Below are 19,787 nucleotides of genomic sequence, written 5' to 3'. Positions count from 1 at the left end.
TCAAAAAGGCTGAAATTTTAACAGAATATCATGACCGGGAAAACCCCGGGAATTCGGCGAGATAACCGGGAAAATAAATTAACCATACCATAGGGACAAATTTTTACACCAGAATTTCAGAATAAACCATTAAAACAGTGATCCTTTACCAAATGAATGTCTTGCTCTATTTGCTGCATTTAGAATTTAATCACTCAGCAATATTGCAAATTGATTTTTGTCGTCTCAATGTCAGGTGTAAAGTGCATGGTCCTTAAAAGAAAATATTGAAGATGCTGGACTTTGGAAACAAATATTTGTAAAAACCGAAACTGAATTATTCTTTTCCGGGGGTTTAATTTTTCGTTGTTCAAAATTCTCATGACTTGAATTCCAGAATCAACTTGGAATTCTGCTCTGAATTATATTGAAATTGTTCTGAAATTAACCAGAAAACACCCCGGATAATAATTACCGTTGAATTATTGTTGGAATTTCCTTGCAACCCCTTCTTAAAATTCCCTTCAGCCTATCCGGAGACTTTTATTCCTTTGAAAAACATAAAAAAATCTTTTAACTCTATTCAAAACAGCAGAAATCTTTCGAAATTTTATTTAGAAACCCCTTGGAGTATTTAGAAGAATTTATTTCTAATTACTCTGTGATAAATCCTTCGCACTAGGGTTGAAATAATTGCCAGAACATTCTAAGAACTCTGTTTCTTGTTGAATTCTGATCTTAATTCTCTTGGTATTCTTCTTAAAAATTCATCTATCATTTTCCTCACGATCCTCATAGAATTTTCATCAAAGTTTTGTTTTTCTCAACTCCTTTTAAATGTTCTGAAATTCCCTAACAATTCAATTGAGAACTTGCATTCTTCTCCACAGAAATCCATCCTAATTCATCTAACAATTTCTAAGGATTTCATGTCAGAATAATTCTGGAATTCTGCTCAGAACTTTTCCTTCGAAAACTGTGTGGGAATCCTTCTCAATATTTGTTTGAAAGCAACAATTTGAATTCTTTTAAATTTTACTAAAATTTACAGGGTGTGTCCGCTAGATTCTATATATTGTTCTGTAATTTGTTATAACCCTTAAAATGCTTCAAAGTCTCAGAGTGTGACAATTATGACTCCACGACTCATAAGTATGATATTTTTGTTTTAAAATTTAAATGTGATCTTGAAATTTTTTCAATTTTGTTTTTTTGTTACATATTAACAACCGGGAATTGTTTAAGATTTAAACCGGGAAAACAGTGAAAAAACCAGGAATTTTAAAATTAAAATTCACTTGCAACCCTGTCTATATATATAAATGAATTTCTGTCTGTCTGTCTGAACCTTATAGACTCGAAAACTACTGAACCGATCGGCGTGAAAATTTGTATGCAGGGGTTTTTTGGGCCGGGAAAGGTCCTTATGATCGTTCACCACACGCGGTTATTATCGTTCGGTGAGAATGGATGGAATTCGATTTAAAAATCTGTATTAAGGAAAGCGCTTTTTCGCAGGCAATCGGTGATAATTTTAATTAAAGCCTTTCGTTGTGTACTGGAGAACAATGTTCAACGCCACGCGCCGAAAGCACTGCTGCTGCTACTGATGATGACCAACCGGACACCACCACACACGGCAGCACCGTTGGGCGGGACCGGATGCAATTTTATTTTGAAATCTGTGTTAGGGAAAGCCCTTTTTGCAGACAATCGGTGATAATGTTGATCACCATTGCAACGGTTGGACATTTGTGTAATTTACAATAGTGACCTTTTTAAAATTTATAAAGTGTTCATTTTAGCAGATTCGTAGAAAAATTTCCAGTCGATTGGCTTGTTTAGAATTAAAATCCAGTTGATTTTGGTGAATTATTGCACATAAAACACAAATTATGCAAAGTTTTATGCAAATCGGAGAACGTCGAGTTTTTCCGATTCGCCATTTGGCGTGGAACTGCTCTTGATGATTCATCAATGCAAACTGGAACTTATGAGTAGGAGTGTTCCGTAGTTTAGTGTGAAAAATGACAATGACTTCAATTTATCGAAAAGATGAGCAATATCCCCCTTCCTTTTCAATTGAATGGAATTTCGTTTTTAAAAACGAAAAATGGTTCGCACATATCACGTTTTTTAGAATAGAATAAATAATTTGATAACTTTCAATTATCATCATTTTATAACCAGCCTTTGCTCCGGTGGAGTAAGTCGGACTCACTCCAGGTTGAGCCTCAATCGGTTATATCGGCTGCTAGTTCAACGCTTATCGACGGTTTCGCTTTACATGGTCTCACGCAGATCAACGGTGGAACGGCCGCTTTCTAGACCTTGTTATTTCTTGATTTGTTTTCCATTGATCTTGTTTTCCGTGCTGAGCACCAATGCTACCGACGCCAGGGAGGCAGCTTCCACATCTGGACCCTATCTCTTATTCTTTCCTTTATTTAACGTCGGTCTCTTTTCCGAAATCTAGTGCCAATCACCTACGGACATCGATTGCCATCCATTGACGGACATCGAATGTTCAAGAAAGGCAGTTTCCTCACCTTCGTAGGATATCGCACTTATTCAACCATGGGCCGGGACCAATGGCTTTACTTCCCTTCCGAAGGAAGACGTGACCAGAGATTTTTATGCCTCAGAAAAATCCCACTGGCCTCGGCTGGGATTGAACCCAGACCCATTGGGGTGAGAAAGCAGTGACGCTTACCATTACACCACCGGCGCCGGCTGGACCCTATCTACCGATCCATAAACTCATGAACCGGGGAAGGCGTGATCAGAGTTGTTATGCCTCAGAACATCCCGGCGGCGCCGACTGGGATTGAACCCAGGCCTTCTAGACCTTGTTCTGTCTAACGAAGCTGTAACTATGGCATGCATCGTTTGGGAAGCCATAGAACCTCTGATCTTTCTTGGTGCAGACCACCCTGCTTTAGACGTCCATATGAACCTCCCAGCACCAACCGTTTTTGAAGATTGTTCCGAAAATAATCGAACACTGTATTTCCTTCCGTAGCATAGTCAACTGCGATTAGTGTTGCTATTTCCGGCATCAACTGTCAAACATTAGAATCAGCTGAATGTGTTGACAATGACAATATTTCGATCAAATGATTTGGGGCATCATGAATTTGTCAGTGTTCACTCGGCTGTCGACAGAAGCAGAACACTCTCAATATGTGTCATGCGATCGTCTGTTTATTCGGCAGCAACTATTGTGTGGTCCTCCTCATTGTGAGTGCTGACCACGTTTTCCGTCGATTGCTGCAATGGAAGCGCTGACACCCGTTGGCGAATTTGCCATACAATGAAACCACTGGAAGCGGTTTCCGTTCTGGTGGAGGAGGCTTATTGGATAGCGGAAGATAAAATGTTTATTGTGTTGTACCTTTTGACTATAGTTTTAAGATTATTGTATAGTAAACAAGAATCCTCGACTCTGTAAAGTTGATTCGGTTGAGCCTTATCAAATAAATTAATAAACAATCATGAATTTGTACCTATTGCCCGCCCCGCACCAAAGCCCCGGAGTCTAACGGTCACTTGCGTCGACTGAAACGGTATAGGGCAAAATCGCTACGAACTTACAGCCAAAATCGTTCGTACATTACGAAGGAGTTCAACCGCACAAGTAACCACTATAGGAAGTACAACAGATTCCTGTATCGACGATATGTCTTCCGTACGCAATCATCTCTTAGGCAGAAATCCAAACCGTTTTTGGTACTTTGTAAATTAATAAAAGAACTAAGTCGGTTTGCCATTGTCAGTTCATCTAGGTGAGCAAACCGCTAGCTCTGAACAGGAGAAATGCCTCCTTTGCTCAGTAGCCCAGTTTGTTTTATAAATTGTCGTTTGAAGCCTTCGTTTACAAATATACTTACGGCCATTTGACTTTTTTCGTCTTTGTACTAAGGGATTTTTTGAACCGTGTATTTTTTTACCCTATGAAAACTGAAAAATCTAATTTTATAATGGAATCTTAGTTGTCACCCATTGCTAACTCGTTTGTTTCAAATATCAATTCCCAAACAGTAAGGTTATTCCATTAGCTATGTCCACACCAAGAATGTCCCATCCATCCATTCAGACCCATAAAGCACGCATTGATGCCGCTGTCAATGTGCTTCACACGTTTCGTTGTTATTGTTTCAAATATCATATTTTCGTTTCACACTTTCCAAAACCGCAAAACAATACCCCCTCCAAGTGGATTCCACCACGTCACATCAGTTATTTCACCACCACCGCCAACAACAACAACAACGTTCCCTCGTGCATTAAATTGGACACATGAGCCCATCCAATGCTGTGAAGCAAATAAATACAGCACTCCCAGTCCCAGATTGGGCACCACCAATGACGATGACGACGACGACAGATGACGGACGACCGAATGCAACATGGGTTAAATTTTGACATCGAAGCGAAAGTTTGGAACATCACAATCAACCAACCATGGAACCATGCACCCCAAACAACAGCTCGGTCATCAAAAATCCGTACGGTCGTTCATGTGGGATGGTGGCAAGCAGCCCTGGCACGAATCCCGCCCATTCATCGGTCCGGAATTGGATTCCAAACGGGACTAATTTAATTACGGACACCGCCCACTTTGAAGTCACCACCCTCCTCGGCTGCGGGGAATCGCCTAATGACGATGCGCTGGAGTAGCGAAGTGATGGTATCGTAATACCATTTGGCGAAACAAGCCCGTCTATCTCGATTGGCTGAATGGGTGTAAATTTGTTCGGTTGGGCAGCAGCACTTCGGGACTTATTTTCTGAAAGGGTTTGTTAGGGTGAGATTTTTCTAAAATTAAGTTCCTCGAAATCGATTTTGTTGGACTAAAAACGGATAACTATTCATAAGTTATCGTGGAGAAGACAAAAACAACAAACCGAAGCTTCCGATAAGAAGTTCAACCCTTTTGAAATGCCATCATGACCAATATTGGGTGATAGTATCCACTTACTGAATACACAAGGTTCGACCAGAAAGTTATGATCTGAAGGCAACAGCATACCACCGCGGACGTGTCGTAATATAGTCAAGCCAAAAGAGGCGTAGTCTCTTGGATGCTAGTGAGCCAGTAAATTGAGTGTGGCTTCTCGTGTGACCAGACCGGAGTATAGGTTTCGCCATTCGCTTAAACAGCAAACCGGCTTAGTCGCTCATTGAAGTACGTAAACAAGCCTAAAGTAATAATGGCCAAACGCTATCAGTTCAGTTCTCACACAAGGCAACCATGTCTCGTCAAATGAGAACTTCATAATATCTTTATGAACCGGAACTGCGCGCCGCCCGGCCTGTCCTCAAGCAGTCGTTTATTGAACAATAATTGGCGAGGAAGCAATAAATCACTCCGGTCCCCGGTGGATTATGTCATTATTGGAAGAAGTGTGTTGGCGCACTTTACCGTTATTTGTTTTCAATTCGTTCATTTTCGCCTGTTATCGTGACGTGTTGTATCACATTCGCTTACCTCAAGGAATCGAAGGAAAGCAAACAAATAACAATGCTAGCAAAACATTCGATTACGCGGTGGAGACCTCGTTCTACATCAGTTACCTCGGCCTGGGTTTGGATTTTGGTTTGCAGAACTCATTGATGCATGTATTGTTTTGGGTTTGCTGTCGTTGTTTGCTTACGAATATACGAATCGATTCTCCGTTCACATATATCGACCTACCAAAATTGATTGTTTAATCAATACGACCACTATGCTCGAAGCGTGTGTTTGTTGTTGTTGCCTTTTGGGTATTGCCTTGGGGGGATTCAGAAGATTTTTATGGTCCTCGCCTTTACTGCTTTTTGGCGGTTTGTGAGATTGGATATGAACAAGACACTCGATAGATTAGTGCTGGGAGGGTTGATCTAAAATTGTTATAGACGGTACCTTTGAAGGAAACGGCATATTTGGAAATCAATTTCAGTTCGTAGTAACGATTTTTGCACATTGAATTAATTTAATTTGAGGATTCGGAATTGAAACCTAACAATACAGGGTGATTCGAAATAACTGTCACTTTTTAAAAATGGTCATAATAATTGAACGTTTGCATGATTTGTTGTTATCAGTATATTCCAGATATACTACATATCTAGATAGAGCTGGAATTAGGGCCTAACAGCTTTTGTAAACAATGACTTCTATCGACGATTTCTAAGAACTCAAGGCACGCCCACACAAAGCAACAAGTCTTCCTCTACCCTTTGGTGTTATTGATTTGCGTTGGCAAGCCCTAACTTTCTAGAAATCATCGAAAGAAGTCATTGTTTACAAAAGCTGTTACGCTCTAATTCTAGCTCTATCTAGATATATAATCTTCAATTAAGATGATGATGACAATTATCTACCACTCATTGTAGCATGGAAACTAAGTTCGATAGCAGTAGGCGCTCCTCACAGTTTGTTTTGATCAAGCTTAATAACCTCTGATTGTCCTCAACATGTCACTGTATGAAGGGCCAACAACGGGTTTGGTGCATCGATAGGTAAATTCACCTATACGCCTCCACGGAATGGTAGAGAATCTCCTTCCAGCCACATGATCATACAATTGGTTAAAAAAACGAGCCGTCCGACAGAAGGATACCCCAATGAGTGTGAAGAAGAACCCGCCTTTTTTTCACGAGATGTTAACAACAGGGAGTTGACAAGTTCACTCTCCCCATCCAAAATCACTTCAATCGAGTGCCCTGATGGTCCCTCCCAATCCAAGCATTGTTTTGTATATATGAGCAATAATAAAAATAAAAAAGATCTCACCAACTTTTGCTGTTCCTTCACCCTTCTGTCCAATTTTCGTGCCTATTTCTGAACTCGTTGTCCTTCTCTGCATCACTGCTAATCGCTACTACCCGAAAGTCTCCCATGTTATTTCTGATGTGTTCTACGATATTTCGGCGTCCATTATCTTTGTATGATGATCTTGAGTTCCTAGTTGCGTCTTATAAAACCGTAACACCAATGCGGAAAATGGACAGTGTCTTCGGGTATTTTCTTAACGAGCATCACTTCATTGTCTTATCGGATGTGCTCCATTTTGCAGCTCTTCTTTCATTTTTACTTTGTTGACTCCATGGTACCGGAAAAGATATAGATACATATATACATTATTCGCAATGATGTGATATAACCACAACGGGATGGCCGTTCAGAATGGTTCAACGGATGTGAAATGAGGGAACATTCAAATTTAACACGTTTTAAACTATTTCTATGCAACATCACATTTGTTCACTAAAAATTAACACATTTTTCAATATGTTATCCTAACTAATTTATGGAAGAATTTACTTGTGCTTTATATAATTGGTATCAATGTTTCTTCATATCGTATCTTCAAGTGATCTTCGCAAACGCCACATTTCTTTATGCTCTTTGGAACTAGGCACATACATACATGTGAAGAAATATAAAACGCAACTTTTAAAATGAATTACACATAACAATGTGCATCACTTACTCACACATGAAATCTGTCTCGACCATCCCGGCAGGACGCGTCCTAATCCTCACTGAGCCAAAGGGCAGGGAAATATAACCTTCAACTTAACATACTTTAATTAAAATCTTAAGAGATAAACTAGCCTATGGCTAAAAATCTCTATAATAAAGAAAAAAAAATTAATTCAAATCTCTCTCCCTTTACCTTTACCTTTAATTACCAGCCACATTTGTCACAAAAATGACACTGAAGCTGGCACGCACGTTTTAGTTCCTGCATTTTTGGGGTCCCTGCGATGCGTCTATGCTTTGATATTGAACGCATTTTCCACGCACGGTTCCTTTTTACCTCTATGATGATGCGAAACATAAATGTTTCATTCTTTCGAAGAGAATTCGGTTTCTAAAAGATAACACACGATTTTATACAGATTTATGAAATGCTCCATTTTCACGTCCATGGTTGCTTGAAATCGAAAACTAATGAAATTTCAAATCCTTCTATCAATACAAGTTGATATTTTTACACACTTTAAAACAAAAATACTTGAACATATACCCATTTTACCCATTGAGAATTGCATATTTGTGAAATCGGTGACAGTTATTCTGAATCACCCTGTATAGTCTACTAAAACATCATTGTAATAAACTCATTTTTTTCTCTTTTCTACCAGGTGGCGTTGCTATCTCCGATTGACATTGGTAAGTACAGTTTATGTCTGAACAGCGAATTGAAAATTATTACCTATAAATTACTTAACTATTTAATGCTTGCCATTCTGTGGCTTTACTTAATGAAGATTTGAATTTATGTAACATGTTGCAATATATTTTAATTAAACCTTTAAAATATGATTAGGCAAGATGTCTGAATTTTCGCTGTCTTTAATAACATGTAGGTATTTTAAGAATTGTTCATAACGAACAAGATCGAATTAACACTTTGAACACGCTGCCTCCGAAAAACGTGTAACGGCAAGTTTGCAATGACAATAATGACATAGCTTAGCCATTTCTTGATGATTTTCATAAATTGTGGTACCACTAGAATTCCTAATATCTGTAGATAATTTTGATTGTAAAAAGGTTGAAAATAGGGTTGTCTACTTTTTTTTAAAGTGTATAAGTACAAATATTCATAATTAGTCATGGTTCCTATTTAAGGACCCTGGAGACACGGAACAAACCTATGGAAGATCCGGAACATCCGTAAAAGAGGTCTACCAAACTAACCCTAGAGCTCCGCGTTTTTTTTAAACATTAGGAACTGTGATATAAGAATGAATTTGTGGTCGAGACATAAACATGGATCTGGATGGCCATGGGACCGTCCTCCGGAAGATCCCGAACATCCCCAAACGTGATAAATGCACGAAACTGTTCCTAGAGCTCCCTGGTTTATTCAAAAACGCTTGGAACTGTGATAAAAGAAAGATTTTGGGGTCTTGACAAAAACGTGAACCCGGATGGCCATCCTCCGGAAGATCAAGAACATCCGTAAAAGTGGTTGATTTATGAAACTAATCCTAGAGCTCCGTAGTTTTTTTTCTTAAACATGTGGAACTGTGATAAAAGAATTTGGGGTCGTGACATGAACATGGACCCGGATAACTATGAAACCGTACTCCGAAAGACCCGGAACATCCGTAAAAGTGGGCACTCTATGAAACTAATCCCAGAACTTCGCAGTTTTTTTTTCGAAAACATTAGGAACAGTGATATTAGAATGAATTAATGGTCGTGGCATTGACCCCCATTTCAAAGGCAGTTTCGCTAAATTTTAATTTCAAAGCACTGTCAGTCTTGTTTTCAGTCTTGTTTAAATACTTGAGTCTTGATATTGTGGTAAAGTTTTCTTTGTTAAGGCTTCAATAAAACTAATTAATTAAAATGCCTGATTTTTACCGAACAGTTCAGCTGTTGAAAATTCGGTAAAAATAACCGAAGCCGTTAGTCATTTCTAAGTGTGTCCGTTGTATCCAGGGGAACATGCACTCGTCTAATTTTGCATTGAAAATTCTATGTTAAATTAGATAATCTTTTTTTTTTTTAATTCTTTATTAAAGAGATTTTTTTTAGGCTAAATTAGATAATCGTTATAGGTCAAGTAACACAATAGAGCTCTCAGGTTTTTTTTTCGGAAATACTTTGAACTGTGATAAAAAAAAAAGAATGTTGAGATGTGGTAGTTATGGACATAAAAATGGACCCTGATTGCCATTGTCATTCCCCGGAAGATCCGAAACATCCGTAAAAGTGTTCAATCCACGAAACTGATTCCTAGAGCTTTTTTTTCGAAATCACTTGGAACTAGAGATTTTTTTAAGGCCCATGGTTCTCAGAATGCAATAACATTTTGCTTAAATGTATAGTTTATTAACAAAAGGACATATTAAAAAAAGTTGATTTATATTACTTCTGCGTGAAGTCAACGATTTACATAGTTGAAGATGCTGATTTCAAATAACAGACTATAGTGGTAATTTTTATACGATAGATGAGGAGATCAAAATATAGAGTTGATAATTCCGTTAGAATACGGCAGTGCGAAATTGTATATCAGGCATAACATTTGATAACGGCAAAAAAGCATTTGTAAACAAACCTTCTAAGGCCCTTTACACGCGAACCAAAGTACGCCCACGCAAACCAACAACATCATCGCATAGGGGCAACTATCACCTTTCCGAAAGTGGTATTGGTTTGCGTGGGCGTACTTTAGTTCGCGTGTAAGGGGCCTTAGAATGTTTGTTTACAAATGCTTTTGTGCCGTTATCAAATGTTATGCCTGATATATAGAGAGTAGAAAGCGTGCAAGGACAACTTTTATGAAGGTCAGCTAATCCAAACACATAAAGCAATCAAAGATACAGGCAAAACGGTTGCTACGACTACCATGACAAACTCGCTCTGTAACATAGCTCGATCCGAGTGGAGGAAGGATAATGATATATTGCTTGCCTGCTTTGTTGCAATATACACGGATGAGGACATAGCTTGATATCAATCGAGAAAAGACATAACACAAAAATTCCCATTAACACACGTGTATCATCTTCGGCTTTACTTCATGAAGCAGCTTGCCAACAATTTGCTCGTTTCCTTCTACCGCCCCGAGTGAGTTGTGTCGCACGGGCTGCTTGTCATGAAAAAGAATGAAGAAGATTATATCATTATTGCTTTCCACTTCTGACATAGCGTTATTATTCAACTCTATACTTTCATCTCCTCATCTATCGTATAAAAAGTACCACCCTAGTCTGTTATTTGCAATTAGCACCTTCAACTTTAATTGAAGTTTTCGGATTATCTCAAGCAAGGGTGTAGCCAGATTTCGAGCTAAGGAGGGGCAACAAAAAATTACTATGGAATTTTTGGTCGAATGCCATGTCACCAATATATAGTCTTTGTGTTGCTGAGTTTAGGGGGGGGGGGGCAACTGCCTCTTGTCCCCCTCTGGCGACGCCTATGATCTCAGGCATCAAGTAACTTTGAAAATTCATAACTCATAAACCTAGCATTGTAGAACAAATGTTAAATAATGAAATGATAACCAAATTATCTCAGCAACCCATATAAAATATAACCTGAAAATGTTTCCCCGATGGAGAAAAATAACATAGAAAAGCAGGAAAAACCTTTTTTTCACTGAAATTTGTTTTTTTTTTTAAACAAAATTGTCTTTTACTGGTGAAAATCTAAAAAAAAAATACACAAAGATTTTTAAAACAAGATGTTAAGGATATTCCAAGGATCGTTCTAGTGATATTGAAAACGATTTACGTTCCCAATTTCTGTTACGACATGATACAAAAAACAAAAATGCTGATCTATAAATAGATCTCTGGACGTTAAAGGTGTTTCTCAATATATTTTAATTACATCAACCCAACATTCTGGGAGATCTTCTTAACGAAATGTAGTATTTTTATTTTTAAATGAATTGTAACGACTAGCGCTTATCAAGAAAATGAAACCATTGTTATAATTGTATTGTTCAACTTTCAATTCACTTTTTATTCAAGTTCAGGGACGTAGTGAAGGGATGTCGAAAGCGGCCCACGCCAAAGGGTGACATGTCAGAGGGGCGAATTGAACGAGTTTTTATTTTTCTATGAAATGCATTACAGAGGCAGAGGGCAGAGGCGAGTTTCCACTCTTATTTACCAACAAAATTGTTCTTCAGAATGTCAAAAAATATACTCCACAATTGCGAAAACAAAATCTGGGATTTTCTACAGAGGAATAAATATATCAGAGTTTGTTTAGTGTTTTAGAAATAAACCTTTTGAAAACAACACCAAAGATATGAAAATAAATATAATTAGAAAGCAATACTTAAGTTTTCGAATTTGGATAAATTTCCGCGATTTTTAGCCCTGGGAAATTGACGGCACTTGATTGTACTTGATTGTGATGAAAATTTATATAATTCCATGGGAATTTTGAATAGCATTTCAAGAGAATTCTAGTATTATTTAGAAATGCCGCGAAGAATTCCAAGATACTTCTGAAAAGAATACCAAGGACTTTTCGAGAAAAACCACAGGTAAATTAGATGGAGAATCCCAAGGGAGTCATGAGTAGAATTTCATGGTAATTCTGAGAAGAATTTTAAATAGAGTTTTTAATTAGAAGTCCTACAGCACTCCAACGATGATTCGCTGGAAAATTTCAAAGGAACTTTAAGCAGATTTGCAGGTAAATTCCGATAGTGATTCCATTGAAATTGTTATGATAATTGGTGTGTGGTGATCAGCTGAAGGCATATGACGGGCCATATTAGAAATTTCTACGTAAGTGCTGGCCACACTCAGCACCGCAGTAAGGGGATGGCGAAAACAGTCAAAGGAGAAAAGCTAAAGCAAGTACAAGATTTTCTATTTAACGACTTTCCTCTTTAAAAAACCATTTAGATCACGAATCATTAAAAATATTGTTTCTAAAAAACTGTAACAGATTTTATGAGCTCTAAAAGTAAGACCATATTTTGAACTTGGATATCTCGAAAGATTTCCAAGGCTTCATTAAGACTTAAAAAGTTTTCCGAGCTAAATAATCAAGAAAATTATCCGAAGGCTGCTATGCTGAACGCTATGGCTAACACGGTTGAGTTTGAAAACTGAAAGATTGTAGTAAAAAAATCTTCTAGAAACCTTGAGTTTGAATAAAAAATTAGGGATGTGTCTTGAACTTGTATGAATTTACTGGAAAAAATGAAATTGAATTTCGATGAGAATTGGCATAATCCAATGATTATTCTGAAGAGAACTTATAGGAAATTCTGGAAAGTATTCTTAAGGAATTTCGAGAAGACTAGACAGTAATTCTGAAAAGAAATTGAAAGGATTTGTGAGGAAAGTTTCAGGAAAATACTTGGGTAATTTAAAGGCAGTAATAAGTAGAACTACATGGCAATTCTGAAGAGAATTCTAAGGGAATTGTGAGGAAATTTTTTTTTTCCTCTGGTTTGTTTTTTCCGTCGATCTTGTTTTCCGTGCTGAGCACCAATGCTACCGACGTGCCAGGAAGGCAGCTCCCACACCTGAACCCTTCCTATCGACCCATCAACTCATGAACCGGGGACCAACGGCTTTACTTCCCATCCGAAGGAAGGCGTGATCAGAGATGTTATGCCTCAGAACACCCCGGCGGCGCCGACTGGGATTAAACCCAGGCCTGCTGGGGTGAGAGGTAATCACGCTTACCACTACACCACCGGCGCCGTTAATTGTGAGGAAATGTTTAGGAAAATTTAAAAGAATCTCTGAGAAGAAATCAAAGAGAATTCAGAGGTTAATTCCACAACTCCAAATACAAGAGTTCCAAAGCAATGCTGACAAGAACTTCTTTACAATTCTGAAAATAATTTCAAAATAATTGTGATAAGAATTCGAAAAGAATCTGTATCTGAGGTTGATTTGATTCCAAAGGAATCATAAAGAGAATTTAATATCTTCGACTGCGTCCAGGAGAGGTTCTATAGCAGCACTTCTTCTTCTTCTTCGCATTTCAAGCTTATTGCATATCGCATATAAGCTTATTGCGTGCTCTCAACTTAGTGTTCTAGATGCACTTCCACAGTTATTAATTGAGAGCTTTCGATGCCTGTACCATTTTTGCATTGGTATAATTGTGTGGCAAGTCCAATCATACTTCTATGCCCGGGGAAGTCGAGAAATTTTTCAACCCGAAAAATTCCTAGACCGGACCGGGAATCCAACCTCCATCATGGTCTTGCTTTGTAGCTGTGCCTTTACCGACTGAGCTAAGGGAGGCCCCTTCTATAGCAGCAGTATTGAGTTAAATACCAAAGAAGTTCAAACTCACATCTGAGGATAGTTTTGGGGAGAATTCAACAGAATTAAAAAAATATATATTTGTAATGGAATTTTAGGATGGGAATTTGAAAGAAATTGTGATATAAATAATAACCAGAATTTAATGAAAAAAATTCAAGAGAAAATCTTAAAAATTAGAGCTGGAATTTTGAAAATAATTCTGAGGATGAAAAAGAAGAATTTCCAAAAAGAGTTCCAAAATAACTCTGATATGAAATCAAAGGGAATCTTAATTTGATAAAAGCTTCATACATTCCACATACTGAAAGTATTCTGCGGGCTACATGTGGCCCGCAGGCCATTGGATGAGCACCACTAAGAATCTAATCTAATTCTAAAGAATCTAAAGAAATGTTATGCACAATTTCCAGAAAAATTTCTGGCATGAACCCCAATGGAATTCTGCCATCAAATCCTCGAGAATTCCGATAGAACCTAAATCTGGAGATAATTCCAAAGTGATTATAATTTGAATATAGATTTTCCTGTAAAGTAGAATCCCACGGATAAGGGGTTATGTATATTTTATGTAACACTCTAATGAGGGAGAGAGGTGTAAGATTTTGTGACAAGCAATGCGTCGGATAGGGAAAAACGCGTCAAAAGAAGGGAGGGAGAGTGGCGTTAATTTTTCTCAATGTTTGCGTGACATAATCAATGCATGTCACTGAATTTTAAAGATAAGATATTTAGTTTTTTTCAACTCCGTGATCTAGACGTTCAAGTCCGTTATGTTCATAATTTGTCCAGACCAGATAATGAAATTTCCATTTTTTCCCACGCCTGCGATCTCGAAATAATCATAGAGAATTTAATCTCAAAATATTTCTGAGGTTTCAAAAAAAAAATATGTTCCCAACACCCTGACTTTTTTACTTCGTGATATTGAAAGCTTTCCAAGCATTAGATTTCGAAAAATGGTCTAGGAAAATTTTCATCCTCTAGACATTTTTAAAAAGACTAGAATTTTGAAACATCTTGAAGCTCGGTAGCTGTACTATTGGTCCAAACATCGTGAAAAAATAATGTCGCAGAATCTTGAATTATTTTCTTAGTCCATTAAATTTCTTTGTATTATTTCGGGACTTGTAATCTGTAATCATAAAAATTCCAAGACCAGGTTTTAGAAAATAAAACCTATGTCCATGATCATAAAATGTTATTTATGTTTCAGAAGTATTTAAATTTCTGACTGTGAACTGACCGAAATATTGGTCTTAATACTAAAACTATATATTCAAAAAATGAAAATTATTCCAGGCCCCACAATTGTATTCATTTGCTTGTCTTAGAAATCTCGAAATTCGTCCAAAATCTCTAGAATTTATCCTGAAATATTACAATTTTAATCCTTAGACTATTAAGACTAGAAAAGTTGTGTAGGTCCCAGAGTTATGAAAATTTGAGGTTTCTATATCAGAAATTGATTGTTTAAAAACTGTCAAAATTTGGCTAACTCCGAGAGTATGAAACTTTTTCTCAGTGCTTCAACTTTTCGTTCTAATCACCAGTTTGCTATTTTAAAGAAAAATCATCTTAGTAAATTGTTTGGTGTCATAAAATTACACCATTAGGTTAAGTGAACCAGTTTTTGGACCATGAGGTTCCTTTACCAAGTATTGGAATTATTTTTTTCGATCAATAAATGTCACTTTTAGTCACTTTATTATTGTTTTAAAATCACTATTTGGTCACTAATTTCGTTATTTTAGTCACTAATGTCACAACTATTCAATTTCATAACCACTACCAGCCCTGAAATAGGATTTAGTTGAACATTCAAATGTTCAAAATGTATACATTTTAAAAATAATAACTCTTGTAAGTTTAGTCCAATTATGCCACCTCCTTTTGAGTTTGGACCGATTCAGCATGATTGTGAAAATGCGTGAGTATATTTTAATTTTACTACCACTAAATGAAACATTTTACTGCAAACAAAAATGGAAGTGTAATAATTTTTATGTAACTTTCACAATATTGTAAAAAATAATTAATTTGATGTGATCAAAATTGCAAAATATTGCCAGGTGGGCCATACTATGATAGTGGGCCAAAATACATCCATTACCCTAGATGTTGAGCAAACTTATAACTCTGGATGGTGGTTATTTTGGATAATCTTTTTGAACATTATGGACGTTTTATATAAAAGGCGTGCTCCTTCTCGTAGCTGCACATTTCAATTGCTATCGGAATAGGAACCAAATAAACTTAACAACTTCATTGGCTACGGGAGAGTCGTGCATTGATTTGTTTTGTTTATCAACTTGAAATCCATCGTAGCAGTCTGAAGCTGACTGCGATTTGTCTTCGCCAGACCCAGATCATAAGATTTAAAGGGTCAACGGTTTATCGAACGTACAGCATTTGGTATATCTTCGGATTTCATCAGAACCGAAATATTGGTGTTAACGAGTACAACTACTGCACCCAATCGGGAAATGTATAATGATATTACAGATTTGCATAGAATTTATACCGAATTTGGGGGCTTCCCTTAGCTCAGTCGGTAAAGGCGCAGTTATAGAGGGGGCTAGGTCCGAGTCCCGTTCTAGGAATTTTTCGGATGGGAAAACTTCTTGGCTTCCCTGGGCATAGAGTATGATTGTGTTTGCCACACGATAATATGTACTAATGCAAAAATGGTACACGCTTAAAAAGCTCTCAATTAATAACTCTGGTAGTGCCGGCGTTAAGTCCCAGTGGGGACTTAATAAAGCTAAATGTAGAAGAAAAAGTGTACATAATTTTCAATGTTTCACCGCACGAACAGATTCTGTAAGGTGATCGTGGAGGGTTTGTAATTTTTATGGTAGCTAAATTTTCGAACATATTCATTCTAGAAAAGCCAATTGTAAGAACTGCCATTAAATGTGTTGCAAGAAAAAAATTGTCGAAATCCACACAAGCATTTGATTTTTCATGCCGTTTGCTTTGTGTGTGCCATTATGGCAGATCAATGAAAACTAGAAAAATGCACAATAATTCCTTTTTCCATACCGATTGGATTGATTTACGCACTGATGTTTCACAGTGCTAATCTAGAAGTATAATTATCAAATCCCATCCACTTTCGGAAGCCGTTCTCGACCAAAACAAAATCGATCCAACCATTTACGGGTTTTGTACTCCCCTGAACGCTCGACTGCTCCTTACAAGCCATTTCTGAAGAGAGTCAGCTGAGAACGACGTCGTCGACGCCGATCAATTCGAAATAGATGTATATAGATACAGTTTTGGCACCGTTACGCGATGACTGCATTGCGTTCCTGCTAGCGATTTATTCCACGGCGATGTCTACCTACACACAACAAACTAACACCGACATAGAAAAAAATACCAGAATCAGTAACGCAAACCGAATCGAAAGAAAAATAAATGCCTTTTTGCGTGTACAAGTTGGAATTTTACCTCATATGGGTGATTTATTTTTATGGTGGGCTTATTAAATAATTAAAGAGCTTTGGGTAATGAACAGTATGGGCATCACGAGTTTGTGGATGTCTTTTGATTTCGTGGTCGAGTAGTGATCGTAGTATTTATGAACGGTTTGGCAATTTAAGGCGCTCCAACCCCGTACCAGTCTGGCTGTCAAGTGACCCCCACAATGATGAAGATAATGGTGATGATGATCTCCGGTTGAAATGGTAATTTACGACCTGTCTCCAGCGAATACATGACTTGGACACATTTCACGGTGGCTCGTGGGTGAAAATATAGCCATTATGAAATTGCGAATTGCCTTAAAAAGGATTCATAAGGGGTGCTATTCAATGTTGGCCATAACATGATTCATTGATGGATAAATTGTGTCATCCTCTGCTGTGAAGAAAATGTCACCTCAGTCAGACTATGTTTCCAAATTTACCTAAAAAGTAAGCGTGTTAGTTGAAATTAAACATTGATGTATGCATATTCTAATGAACCCACCCACTGAGTAAACACACTGTGAAATGAATCACTTTCGGTTCAACATTCAACACTACACGTTTTTTGCCACCCCATAAAAGCAACCGGGAGCAGTCACGGTCTGGGAACCTTTACGCGCAGTTGAGCATCATGGGGCAATTTGCCGAGAATACGTGTACCTGGCACATGATGCATGCTGCAGTCAGTCAGCACGAATGCATTAAAAAAAAACACACACATTCCTCGTCAGCATCCCTCGTAACTTCAAACAAGCGTGTCAAATGATCTATTGCTACTGCTACGTAACATTGCGCGCGCATCTTTTTCCAAGTATACAATTTTTTCCATAAAGGTACAAATTTTCTATTCACTCAACGATCGGTTGCACTTTATAAAATTAAGAGAAGGGTTTTCGGTCCATGGCGAGCAGCGTTTCTTAAGCTCAGCTGTGTTTTGACTCCAAATAGGCAAATCATGGGAAAAAGTAATTTGGATGTGGTTTCGGTTTCGGATTGCACTAGAAATTTATCGAGTGTAACTCAGTAGAGATTCATTTAAAATCGGAATGTTCGAGCAAATGTACCATATACTATACTTTCCTCGAAATTCATAACAATACCGATAGAGCACCCGAGCAAAGTCCAGCATCAAAATGACAGTAAATCGTAAATCAAATTTTGATAACAACATCAAACTTAAATAATAATTTGATTTCAGTTTACGCAATTGACTTTTCATTTTGTTGTACATTTGCAAATCAAAAATATGGTGTTGGGGTTTTGTTTTCATTGCCTTAGCAGAACATCAAATTGATTACTTATTTTGTTATCAACATGAGAAATGTGCATCAAATTGAGTTTTCAGTTTGCTCGAATTGGTTTTCAATGTGATGCTACAGGAAGATTTTGCTGCTCTCAATTTTGATATTTTAACCGTTAAAACGACCAAAACGACAGCAACCTGAGTAATCATTTTCAGCGACATCATAATATCAAATTTAGTTTTCAATTTTATCTCAGACTTTGCTCGGGAGGCTTCTTACCATTCAGCTTCCAGTGTTTGTTGGGATGTCTCACTTTCTAAAAACCTTGGTGAGTTTATTTTTTTTATTGATAAATTACTTGACGTTCAAAATTCAACTGCTATTGCGGTCCTATTGCAATTTTTTCATTTGGTCCTGGTTGTATGCTAGAATTACTTCAAAATAAAAGTTCCTGCTCGGGAAATCCCGAATCCCGGGATTTTTTCGTGATTCCCAGGATTTACAAAAAAAAAAGTTTGAAAAGCCTAGAATGCTCGCCATGAGGCCTGGCGGAACTACCAGTAGAACCAGAACTGTCGCACAGTGGGACGAAATCAAAAAAAGTGGGACATGGTAATTTGCGACAAAACTATTGAGTGCAGCACTTTGACATCTCCTAGAATGTTTCTTAAATTTTAAGTACTCTATTTGAGTGGTGAAAATTTTTGCTTAAGGAGGGTATACACTAAGATGAAAAATATAACTTTTTTACGTCTTGTTAAAATAGATGAACATCTATGGAGACATTGTAGATGACATCATTTTAAGAAACTTTGTTGAAGATGACAATTCTCGATCTCTCAACTGGATGAAGTCATAGGGTGGAAATGGAGTACGAATGGTAGTACCCTCTTAAATAACGTTTTTATACCATTACTATTTTGAGTGAATTTTTCAATTTTTTCTATGTTCTCTAAAGTTTCTTTTTTCCTTTATTTAACATCGGTCTCTGTTCCGCAATCTAGTGCCAATCACCGACGGACATCGATTGCCATCCATTGACGGCAATCGAATGTGCAGGAAGGCAGCTTCCACACCTGCGTAGGATTTCGCACCCATTCAACACACATACACATGGGCCGGGACCAATGTTCTCTAAAGTTGTAAATGCTCTAAAAAAGCACATTTTTGTTAAAAAAAATAATCGCTATCTTTAGCTTTAAGGATTTCCGTCTGCTTTTATAATTTTTGAATGCTATCTTTAAGGGGGTGTATCTTGCAGGTTAGAATCTCAACGTTATTTTGTTCAAGATCTTATACCCTACTGTTACACATACAATTCGTAGGGGGA

The 19,787-nt window shown here is 37.4% G+C and overlaps 1 protein-coding gene across 1 annotated transcript in view; it reads left to right on the top strand.

Annotated features, from left to right (window-relative positions):
* vlc (vulcan) overlaps positions 1–19,787 on the top strand; it is a 140,654-nt gene that overhangs the window by 31,321 nt on the left and 89,546 nt on the right. Inside the window, exon 2 of the mRNA XM_065235375.1 lies at positions 8,116–8,143. The gene's annotated coding sequence lies outside the window, so the exon portion shown is untranslated. The remainder of the gene's footprint in view (positions 1–8,115; positions 8,144–19,787) is intronic.

The sequence above is a fragment of the Ochlerotatus camptorhynchus genome, unplaced genomic scaffold (assembly GCF_037179485.1).
Source record: "Ochlerotatus camptorhynchus isolate MF236.1 unplaced genomic scaffold, CSIRO-AGI_Acam_v1.1 ptg000475l, whole genome shotgun sequence".
Classification (NCBI taxonomy): domain Eukaryota; kingdom Metazoa; phylum Arthropoda; class Insecta; order Diptera; family Culicidae; genus Ochlerotatus; species Ochlerotatus camptorhynchus.
This window is presented reverse-complemented; position numbering and strand designations above follow the sequence as displayed.